We start from the raw sequence: 12,306 nt of genomic DNA on the forward strand, positions 1-12,306 counted from the left end.
TACACCACCAGACCTTGAACTGGCTACCCTGCAGCACCAAAGCTCTCGCTCTGCCTCTATTCCCCACAACTCCGCAGTCACAGCATCCCCCACAAGAGTAGCACTGGTGCCCAGAATTTTCAGAGTGATATCTAAACATGCGTTGAAGTAATGTGTAAACAGATTTATCAACAGTATCAGGTTCTTATTTGAACACCTCTAGCATGCATATGACCAGTGATATAGCTGGACAATATAGTCCTGGAAATGTGATACTAAGTAGGTGCAATTCTCAAGTCACTCGCACTTTTGCTGCACCTGCTCTACCTTAATTCTTAGATTTCTCAGAGGCAAAAACATATTAGAGACCGCAACATTGTCAGTAAGCACACTTGAAAACAAAGCACAGTAGCACGAAAAGGTAACCAATATTTGTTCTATTTAGAAGGGAATGCTTGTCATGTACCCCCATGTAAGTCAGGTGGTAATCTCTGCAAAATGTGCGTCAGAGTAGATAAAATTACTTCTGGAATTGACTCTGTGCTTCTACTAGTAAAAAAACAGCTCCACATGGCCACCTCCAGGGAACCTTCCTGAAAGCAAGGTACCTGAACTGTCCTTGTGGGGTGAGGCTTTAAACATCTGGTAATTATGTGAGTACAGACCTTGTCCTACCCACAGCACTAATGCAGACCAAAATGCACTAAGCACTCCCCTTTACCATTTGTGTGATATACTGGATTACAAGTAAAAACAGGTTATAAAAATGAACCACTAATTGGGAATTAGAACACTTTGTATTGAAAGAGATTGCATGCAAAAATTCACACCCTATCTCCTGCTAACTTCTGTATAAAGAGCATGTTGCACATTTTAGTACTTCATAAATAGACACACTTCTAGCTGATGCCTTGATATGAATTAAAACAACGTATATGCAGCTGTATTGGCAGATAAATACTGCTTTGCTCACCCACAGCTCCCATTTTACCTGCAATACTCGCTTTTGCAGCGTCTGTGGTCCCTTGTGATGTTGTAGATTTCTCAGATGTTTTTGAAGTGTCCACATCACCTTGAGGAACTGTAGGTACAGATGAGAAATAACCTGATTAACATTAAGTATACCTATAGTAGAGTAAACAATCAACAAAGATATCAAAGGTGGCTGGTTTCAGTCGGATTGTTGTGCGAACGAGTTTGGCCAGATCAAAACAACCAATGAATTACTGGGTCAATTCATGGATTTGCCTCCCTGGAATAAACCCCTTTTGGTTGAGATGGATAAGTTGAGTAGCCAATTTAGCTAAGCTCCCTGTTAAAATGCTGACAAAGATCTTATAGTCTGCATTAAGCAGGGATATTGGGCGATATGACTCTGCCTTCTCTGGGCCCTTAGATGGTTTAAGAATCAGGACCATAGTGGCCTCTTTCCATGATTCCGGAACCTTCACCTTCCCTGAATATACCAAATTAAACAAGTTCTCCCAAACTGGGAGAACTTCTTCAATTAGAAGTTGATAAACTTCCGAAGAATGGTATCAAAGTTGGCAGCCTTCCCATTCTTGGCACTGGTCAAGGTCTCCCTTATCTGTGCTTCTAAACTCCCTTCCCTTCACTAGTCAACATTGGGAGATCGATTGCCCCAATTAATATTTAAGCTGACGGGGTTCAGGGAAGGTGTCTTCCTCATATAACAGGTAGAAGAAAAATACCATGTGATTTTCCATCCCTTCACAATCATCAATCACCTCCTCCGATGGGCCCTTCAGTTCTTTGATCACATTCCTGGTTCTTTTTACCCTGGCCTTCCAGGCAAGCAGGTCCCCAGCTTTTTCCCCGATACTCAAATTGCCTCAAATTCCCTATCTGCCACTTAGCCTTACACTCAGAGTACAATTTAATTTTGTAATTCAGTTGCACCTCTTCTAATCTTCTTTCCAACCTCTCCCTATCCTCCCCTCTCCTAAGGGTTGTATAGCGGCCTCTAATTTTCCCACTTCTCTTTCCAATCATGAAAGTTCTGCACTCTCTTTACTTCCCTTTGCGCTGTCAAGACTTTTTAAAGCCTCCCCTGTACACGCTTTAAAAGCATCCCACTCTACCCAATGGGTTGTGGTGCCTTTGTTAATCATAAAGTATTCAGATATGACTTTCTTTAAAGCAAGCATCAGTTCCACATCTAAAAGAAGGGTGTGTTTAGGTGTCCACTTTATATTAGGCTTACTTCCTTGGACCTGCAGTGTCATTGATACTGCTGAGTGATCAGAAATATGGGCTGATTGGTGAGAGATCTTCTTAATGTTGACCATGCAACCCCTGTCAACTAAAAAAGAATCGTTTCAGGAATAATAACAATATTTTTTTTTCTGGAAAGTTTAACCTCTCAGCTGACCTTTCAGGTGTCTCCATACATCCACTAGCCCTAGGTCCTGCATCATATTTTTCAAAGCCCGTCTTACTTTATCCAGTGGGGTGCCATCACTTCGTGTGGAGCGATCCACAAATGGGTCCAACAGAATATTAAAATCACCCTCCAAAATTAGTGGGGCCACGGCCCCAGCTAATTTTAACTCAAGGACTATTTTATGCTGCGGTTCATCTTCATTTGGGCTGTAGAACCAGACACAAATAAATTCATAATCCGCCCATTTCAGTACAGTGGAAACCCATCTACCAGAGCTATCCAAAAGTATGGATTTAACCTCGATCCCAGCACCCTTCATTATTAAGCTTGCTTGCTGCTCTCTTGCAACATTGTACTTCATCAGAAACTGAAATGTTTTGGGCACAACCTGCCCTGTGAAATAGTTCCCTGCTCTCGCCTGCCACCAGATGCGTCTCCTGCAGAATTATTACAAGTGCCTGGCTTTTTTCCAGGTACCTCAGGACCATCCTTTCCCTAGATCTTGACCTAAGACCATTCACGTTCCCAGTGAGAATAACTATATTAGCCATCCTGTCCACCCCATCCCCTGCTCTATTACTAATGTTCTGGAATATTTAAATCCTTGTGATAGTGAGGACTTTTCGATTAAAAATGATATCCTACTGCTCCCCACCCGTGCACCTTCACCACCCCGACCTAACCCCTTCCCCCACCCAACACTGGGGAAGCCTACTGTAGAGTCCTCAAAATGCCTATATGGGCTAGACATTGGGGGTGGGGGTATTAAAAAAATACACAGATTTGCCATGCTTTTAGCACCACTAAAACCATTAGTCAGATCTCCCACCCCTGCTGGTCTATAGTTGACTTTCTTCATTCATCAGATTAGAAATTCATTTTTATAGAATCTATTAACGCATCAACATCTTCCAATGACCCATAATTATACATTTAATAGTCCCACATTATGAGGAGCAGTGTGGGAAATTTTAATTTGACCAAGGCCTCCTCAATTCATCCATCTTAGTTCCGAGTTCCCATTGCCTTTGTTCCGAAGATTTGCAGATATACAATCTAATTACCAGACAGAAACCTTTATATGGACCATTCTTTAGGGCCCCAGTATGATAGCCTCTGTAACATTGTAGAAAAGAAAGTTCAACAATATCTTCCTGGCTTTGGTCAGGAGAGGATTGCGGCAAAAGGGCTCTCTGTCTGCTCTTTGGATTTCTTGCTCGAGATTTATATTGATATTTTCCTTTAAAGTGTATCACAATGGATATTTATGATAAAGGCCTTCATATCTGGACCCTCCTCAGCTTCCGGAATATTCAAGAATCTTAAATTATTCCGTTGGTAATGGTTCTCTAACATCTCAAGTTCAAACCTTAAGCTTTGGTTTTGCTTACCCAATTTAGAAATTTCCGAAGGGCTTTTGTCACGTCTTGTTTAATTTCCCCCAACTCATTTTCCAAGATCTTGGTACTGAGGGCAACCTCATCTAATTTTTGAGTTAACTGCGAACACGAGGCTTGAATTCCAACCTGATTGGCTTCTGAAACTGCAAAGTGGGTCTTAATTTCAATTTTCAGACCCAATAAGATACCGGCTAATGACTCATCTGTATTTCCTGTAGCCCCCTCCTCTGTCTCACAAGCCCCATCTCTCCGGGGCTGAAGTTCTTCAGACTCCACTGGAGACCTCATTGTTGCCAGAGCATCAAACCTATTACTGATAGGCACTGTCAGTATGTTCGCTTGTGATGTTCCTGGGTCAAATCTCGGTTTGCCTATCCCGTTCAGGGTGGGAGCCCTACTGGTGTCTCTAGAACCGCTCTCAAGACCTTTGTTCTCCACATCAGGTACCACTACACCATTGTTTTTGGGAATCGCTTTCCCGAAGCTTCCCCTCTGCAGACTGGGCAGAACACGGAAGAAGGATTGAAGTGAGGGTATTATTTTAATAGGTACTGTAGGGGTCTTTTTATTCCTTTACCCATGTTTTTACCTGGAGATTGGCCAGCTCTCCTACCTTGATTGCCCCCTCTACCTTGCCTTCCTCGTCTCCTGTGGCAGGATCCTTTATCTCCTGTGTTAGCCCCTGTGATCGGGCTACTGTTAAATTGCGTCCAACTTTACCTCGCCCTAAATTTTCGGTTCATAAAGTACACCTAGAGGATTTATCTCCAACTTCTCTTTCTAAGGGAGCTCCCTTCTCCATATGCAGGAAATGAAACTTTATTACCTAGGCTTGTTCAGTGAAAGAAGTGAAACTTCTTGTCTCTTCTGGCTCTCCCCACCTCAGATCATCCAAGGAAGAGGACCAGCCACTGCTCTATGTGGAGATGGGCTCACAAAGCTGTGGGGAGCCGCAGCTTGTGCTGGCTACACCACCAGACCTTGCGCTGGCTACCCTGCAGCACCAAAGCTCTCGCTCTGCCTCTATCCCCCACAACTCCGCAGTCACAGCATCCCCCACAAGAGTAGCACTGGTGCCCAGGATTTGCAGAGTGATATCTAAACATGCGTTGAAGTAATGTGTAAACAGAGTTATCGACAGTATCAGGTTCTTATTTGAACACCTCTAGCATGCATATGACCAGTGATATAGCTGGACAATATAGTTCTGGAAATGTGATACTAAGTAGGTTCAATTCTCAAGTCACTCGCACTTTTGCTGCACCTGCTCTACCTTAATTCTTAGATTTCTCAGAGGCAAAAACATATTAGAGACCGCAACATTGTCAGTAAGCACACTTGAAAACAAAGCACAGTAGCACGAAAAGGTAACCAATATTTGTTCTATTTAGAAGGGAATGCTTGTCATGTACCCCCATGTAAGTCAGGTGGTAATCTCTGCAAAATGTGCGTCAGAGTAGATAAAATTACTTCTGGAATTGACTCTGTGCTTCTACTAGTAAAAAAACAGCTCCACATGGCCACCTCCAGGGAACCTTCCTGAAAGCAAGGTACCTGAACTGTCCTTGTGGGGTGAGGCTTTAAACATCTGGTAATTATGTGAGTACAGACCTTGTCCTACCCACAGCACTAATGCAGACCAAAATGCACTAAGCACTCCCCTTTACCATTTGTGTGATATACTGGATTACAAGTAAAAAACAGGTTATAAAAATGAACCACTAATTGGGAATTAGAACACTTTGTATTGAAACAGATTGCATGCAAAAATTCACACCCTATCTCCTGCTAACTTCTGTATAAAGAGCATGTTGCACATTTTAGTACTTCATAAATAGACACACTTCTAGCTGATGCCTTGATATGAATTAAAACAACGTATAGGCAGCTGTATTGGCAGATGAATACTCCTTTGCTCACCCACAGCTCCCATTTTACCTGCAATACTCGCTTTTGCAGCGTCTGTGGTCCCTTGTGATGTTGTAGATTTCTCAGATGTTTTTGAAGTGTCCACATCACCTTGAGGAACTGTAGGTACAGATGAGGAATAACCTGATTAACATTAAGTATACCTATAGTAGAGTAAACAATCAACAAAGATATCAAAGGTGGCTGGTTTCAGTCGGATTGTTGTGCGAACGAGTTTGGCCAGATCAAAACAACCAATGAATTACTGGGTCAATTCATGGATTTGCCTCCCTGGAATAAACCCCTTTTGGTTGAGATGGATAAGTTGAGTAGCCAATTTAGCTAAGCTTCCTGCTAAAATGCTGACAAAGATCTTATAGTCTGCATTAAGCAGGGATATTGGGCGATATGACTCTGCCTTCTCTGGGCCCTTAGATGGTTTAAGAATCAGGACCATAGTGGCCTCTTTCCATGATTCCGGAACCTTCACCTTCCCTGAATATACCAAATTAAACAAGTTCTCCCAACTGGGAGAACTTCTTCAATTAGAAGTTGATAAACTTCCGAAGAATGGTATCAAAGTTGGCAGCCTTCCCATTCTTGGCTCTGGTCAAGGTCTCCCTTATCTGTGCTTCTAATCTCCCTTCCCTTCACTAGTCCACATTGGGAGATCGATTGCCCCAATTAATATTTAAGCTGACGGGGTTCAGGGAAGTTGTCTTCCTCATATAACAGGGAGAAGAAAAATACCATGTGATTTTCCATCCCTTCACAATCATCAATCACCTCCTCCGATGGGCCCTTCAGTTCTTTGATCACATTCCTGGTTCTTTTTACCCTGGCCTTCCAGGCAAGCAGGTCCCCAGCTTTTTCCCCGATACTCAAATTGCCTCAAATTCCCTATCTGCCACTTAGCCTTACACTCAGAGTACAATTTAATTTTGTAATTCAGTTGCACCTCTTCTAATCTTCTTTCCAACCTCTCCCTATCCTCCCCTCTCCTAAGGGTTGTATAGCGGCCTCTAATTTTCCCACCTCTCTTTCCAATCATGAAAGTTCTGCACTCTCTTTACTTCCCTTTGCGCTGCCAAGACTTTTTAAAGCCTCCCCTGTACACGCTTTAAAAGCATCCCACTCTACCCAATGGGTTGTGGTGCCTTTGTTAATCATAAAGTATTCAGACATGACTTTCTTTAAAGCAAGCATCAGTTCCACATCTAAAAGAAGGGTGCGTTTAGGTGTCCACTTTATATTAGGCTTACTTCCTTGGACCTGCAGTGTCATTGATACTGCTGAGTGATCAGAAATATGGGCTGATTGGTGAGAGATCTTCTTAATGTTGACCATGCAACCTCTTTCAACTAAAAATGAATCGTTTCAGGAATAATAACAATATTTTTTTTTCTGGAAAGTTTAACCTCTCAGCTGACCTTTCAGGTGTCTCCATACATCCACTAGCCCTAGGTCCTGCATCATATTTTTCATAGCCCGTCTTACTTTATCCAGTGGGGTGCCATCACTTCGTGTGGAGCGATCCACAAATGGGTCCAACAGAATATTAAAATCACCCCCCAAAATTAGTGGGGCCACGGCCCCAGCTAATTTTAACTCAAGGACTATTTTATGCTGCGGTTCATCTTCATTTGGGCTGTAGAACCAGACACAAATGAATTCATAATCCGCCCATTTCATTACAGTGGAAACCCATCTACCAGAGCTATCCGTAAGTATGGATTTAAGCTCGATCCCAGCACCCTTCATTATTAAGCTTGCTTGCTGCTCTCTTGCAACATTGTACTTCATCAGAAACTGAAATGTTTTGGGCACAACCTGCCCTGCGAAATAGTTCCCTGCTCTCGCCTGCCACCAGATGCGTCTCCTGCAGAATTATTACAAGTGCCTGACTTTTTTCCAGGTACCTCAGGACCATCCTTTCCCTAGATCTTGACCTAAGACCATTCACGTTCCCAGTGAGAATAACTATATTAGCCATCCTGTCCACCCCATCCCCTGCTCTATTACTAATGTTCTGGAATATTTAAATCCTTGTGATAGTGAGGACTTTTCGATTAAAAATGATATCCTACTGCTCCCCACCCGTGCACCTTCACCACCCCGACCTAACCCCTTCCCCCACCCAACACTGGGGAAGCCTACTGTAGAGTCCTCAAAATGCCTATATGGGCTAGACATTGGGGGTGGGGGTATTAAAAAAATACACAGATTTGCCATGCTTTTAGCACCACTAAAACCATTAGTCAGATCTCCCACCCCTGCTGGTCTATAGTTGACTTTCTTCATTCATCAGATTAGAAATTCATTTTTATAGAATCTATTAACGCATCAACATCTTCCAATGACCCATAATTATACATTTAATAGTCCCACATTATGAGGAGCGGTGTGGGAAATTTTAATTTGACCAAGGCCTCCTCAATTCATCGATCTTAGTTCCGAGTTCCCATTGCCTTTGTTCCGAAGATTTGCAGATATACAATCTAATTACCAGACAGAAACCTTTATATGGACCATTCTTTAGGGCCCCAGTATGATAGCCTCTGTAACATTGTAGAAAAGAAAGTTCAACAATATCTTCCTGGGTTTGGTCAGGAGAGGATTGCGGCAAAAGGGCTCTCTGTCTGCTCTTTGGATTTCTTGCTCGAGATTTATATTGATATTTTCCTTTAAAGTGTATCACAATGGATATTTATGATAAAGGCCTTCATATCTGGACCCTCCTCAGCTTCCGGAATATTCAAGAATCTTAAATTATTCCGTTGGTAATGGTTCTCTAACATCTCAAGTTCAAACCTTAAGCTTTGGTTTTGCTTACCCAATTTAGAAATTTCCGAAGGGCTTTTGTCACGTCTTGTTTAATTTCCCCCAACTCATTTTCCAAGATCTTGGTACTGAGGGCAACCTCATCTAATTTTTGAGTTAACTGCGAACACGAGGCTTGAATTCCAACCTGATTGGCTTCTGAAACTGCAAAGTGGGTCTTAATTTCAATTTTCAGACCCAATAAGATACCGGCTAATGACTCATCTGTATTTCCTGTAGCCCCCTCCTCTGTCTCACAAGCCCCATCTCTCCGGGGCTGAAGTTCTTCAGACTCCACTGGAGACCTCATTGTTGCCAGAGCATCAAACCTATTACTGATAGGCACTGTCAGTATGTTCGCTTGTGATGTTCCTGGGTCAAATCTCGGTTTGCCTATCCCGTTCAGGGTGGGAGCCCTACTGGTGTCTCTAGAACCGCTCTCAAGACCTTTATTCTCCACATCTGGTACCACTACACCATTGTTTTTGGGAATCGCTTTCCAGAAGCTTCCCCTCTGCAGACTGGGCAGAACACGGAAGAAGGATTGAAGTGAGGGTGTTATTTTAATAGGTACTGTAGGGGGTCTTTTTATTCCTTTACCCATGTTTTAACTGGAGATTGTCCAGCTCTCCTACCTTGATTGCCCCCTCTACCTTGCCTTCCTCGTCTTCCTGTGGCAGGATCCTTTATCTCCTGTGTTAGCCCCTGTGATCGGGCTACTGTTAAATTGCGTCCAACTTTACCTCGCCCTAAATTTTCGGTTTATAAAGTACACCTAGAGGATTTATCTCCAACTTCTCTTTCTAAGGGAGCTCCCTTCTCCATATGCAGGAAATGAAACTTTCTTACCTAGGCTTGTTCAGTGAAAGAAGTGAAACTTCTTGTCTCTTCTGGCTCTCCCCACCTCAGATCATCCAAGGAAGAGGACCAGCCACTGCTCTCTGTGGCGAGGGGCTCACAAAGCTGTGGGGAGCCGCAGCTTGTGCTGGCTACACCACCAGACCTTGCGCTGGCTACCCTGCAGCACCAAAGCTCTCGCTCTGCCTCTATCCCCCACAACTCCGCAGTCACAGCATCCCGCACAAGAGTAGCACTGGTGCCTAGGATTTTCAGAGTGATATCTAAACATGCGTTGAAGTAATGTGTAAACAGAGTTATCGACAGTATCAGGTTCTTATTTGAACACCTCTAGCATGCATATGACCAGTGATATAGCTGGACAATATAGTCCTGGAAATGTGATACTAAGTAGGTGCAATTCTCAAGTCACTCGCACTTTTGCTGCACCTGCTCTACCTTAATTCTTAGATTTCTCAGAGGCAAAAACATATTAGAGACCGCAACATTGTCAGTAAGCACACTTGAAAACAAAGCACAGTAGCACGAAAAGGTAACCAATATTTGTTCTATTTAGAAGGGAATGCTTGTCATGTACCCCCATGTAAGTCAGGTGGTAATCTCTGCAAAATGTGCGTCAGAGTAGATAAAATTACTTCTGGAATTGACTCTGTGCTTCTACTAGTAAAAAAACAGCTCCACATGGCCACCTCCAGGGAACCTTCCTGAAAGCAAGGTACCTGAACTGTCCTTGTGGGGTGAGGCTTTAAACATCTGGTAATTATGTGAGTACAGACCTTGTCATACCCACAGCACTAATGCAGACCAAAATGCACTAAGCACTCCCCTTTACCATTTGTGTGATATACTGGATTACAAGTAAAAAACAGGTTATGAAAATGAACCACTAATTGGGAATTAGAACACTTTGTATTGAAAGAGATTGCATGCAAAAATTCACACCCTATCTCCTGCTAACTTCTGTATAAAGAGCATGTTGCACATTTTAGTACTTCATAAATAGACACACTTCTAGCTGATGCCTTGATATGAATTAAAACAACGTATATGCAGCTGTATTGGCAGATAAATACTCCTTTGCTCACCCACAGCTCCCATTTTACCTGCAATACTCGCTTTTGCAGCGTCTGTGGTCCCTTGTGATGTTGTAGATTTCTCAGATGTTTTTGAAGTGTCCACATCACCTTGAGGAACTGTAGGTACAGATGAGAAATAACCTGATTAACATTAAGTATACCTATAGTAGAGTAAACAATCAACAAAGATATCAAAGGTGGCTGGTTTGAGTCGGATTGTTGTGCGAACGAGTTTGGCCAGATCAAAACAACCAATGAATTACTGGGTCAATTCATGGATTTGCCTCCCTGGAATAAACCCCTTTTGGTTGAGATGGATAAGTTGAGTAGCCAATTTAGCTAAGCTCCCTGCTAAAATGCTGACAAAGATCTTATAGTCTGCATTAAGCAGGGATATTGGGCGATATGACTCTGCCTTCTCTGGGCCCTTAGATGGTTTAAGAATCAGGACCATAGTGGCCTCTTTCCATGATTCCGGAACCTTCACCTTCCCTGAATATACCAAATTAAACAAGTTCTCCCAAACTGGGAGAACTTCTTCAATTAGAAGTTGATAAACTTCCGAAGAATGGTATCAAAGTTGGCAGCCTTCCCATTCTTGGCTCTGGTCAAGGTCTCCCTTATCTGTGCTTCTAAACTCCCTTCCCTTCACTAGTCAACATTGGGAGATCGATTGCCCCAATTAATATTTAAGCTGAGGGGGTTCAGGGAAGGTGTCTTCCTCATATAACAGGGAGAAGAAAAATACCATGTGATTTTCCATCCCTTCACAATCATCAATCACCTCCTCCGATGGGCCCTTCAGTTCTTTGATCACATTCCTGGTTCTTTTTACCCTGGCCTTCCAGGCAAGCAGGTCCCCAGCTTTTTCCCCGATACTCAAATTGCCTCAAATTCCCTATCTGCCACTTAGCCTTACACTCAGAGTACAATTTAATTTTGTAATTCAGTTGCACCTCTTCTAATCTTCTTTCCAACCTCTCCCTATCCTCCCCTCTCCTAAGGGTTGTATAGCGGCCTCTAATTTTCCCACTTCTCTTTCCAATCATGAAAGTTCTGCACTCTCTTTACTTCCCTTTGCGCTGCCAAGACTTTTTAAAGCCTCCCCTGTACACGCTTTAAAAGCATCCCACTCTACCCAATGGGTTGTGGTGCCTTTGTTAATCATAAAGTATTCAGATATGACTTTCTTTAAAGCAAGCATCAGTTCCACATCTAAAAGAAGGGTGCGTTTAGGTGTCCACTTTATATTAGGCTTACTTCCTTGTTCCTGCAGTGTCATTGATACTGCTGAGTGATCAGAAATATGGGCTGATTGGTGAGAGATCTTCTTAATGTTGACCATGCAACCTCTTTCAACTAAAAAAGAATCGTTTCAGGAATAATAACAATATTTTTTTTTCTGGAAAGTTTAACCTCTCAGCTGACCTTTCAGGTGTCTCCATACATCCACTAGCCCTAGGTCCTGCATCATATTTTTCATAGCCCGTCTTACTTTATCCAGTGGGGTGCCATCACTTCGTGTGGAGCGATCCACAAATGGGTCCAACAGAATATTAAAATCACCCCCCAAAATTAGTGGGGCCACGGCCCCAGCTAATTTTAACTCAAGGACTATTTTATGCTGCGGTTCATCTTCATTTGGGCTGTAGAACCAGACACAAATAAATTCATAATCCGCCCATTTCATTACAGTGGAAACCCATCTACCAGAGCTATCCGTAAGTATGGATTTAAGCTCGATCCCAGCACCCTTCATTATTAAGTTGCTTGCTGCTCTCTTGCAACATTGTACTTCATCAGAAACTGAAATGTTTTGGGCACAACCTGCCCTGCGAAATAGTTCCCTGCTCTCGCCTGC

Source organism: Lissotriton vulgaris, chromosome 4_1 (genome assembly GCF_964263255.1).
Source record: "Lissotriton vulgaris chromosome 4_1, aLisVul1.2, whole genome shotgun sequence".
Taxonomy (NCBI): Eukaryota; Metazoa; Chordata; class Amphibia; order Caudata; family Salamandridae; genus Lissotriton; species Lissotriton vulgaris.